We start from the raw sequence: 342 nt of genomic DNA, 5'->3' as shown, positions 1-342 counted from the left end.
GGCATTTAGGGCTCTTGTACATAGGGTTGCTATGAGTCGCAAACGACTCAATGGCACATAACAACAACAAAAACAACAACGAATTAATTTTCATGAAAGTTTACAGAGACTTATGGTTTCCAGTTATTCATTGTTGCACTTTTCTCCCTGCCTACCCTCTTCCCCCCGCCCATTCACTCTTCTCCTTGAAAAGTAAAATTTTCATTGTTATGCAATCCCTCCCTCCAAGTTTACACCACTGTGCAACCTTCGTTCTGGACTCCTGTCATGACAATAATAGCCAAACATATATCCCCAGTTCTCTCCCTCATCTGTTTCAATGCAGTATACATCATTCCTCCT

Source organism: Elephantulus edwardii, unplaced genomic scaffold, assembly GCF_000299155.1.
Source record: "Elephantulus edwardii isolate Elephantulus edwardi_28Jun2011 unplaced genomic scaffold, EleEdw1.0 scaffold00082, whole genome shotgun sequence".
Lineage (NCBI taxonomy): Eukaryota > Metazoa > Chordata > Mammalia > Macroscelidea > Macroscelididae > Elephantulus > Elephantulus edwardii.
The sequence above is the reverse complement of the archived record's forward strand: the minus strand, read 5'-3'. Positions refer to the sequence as shown.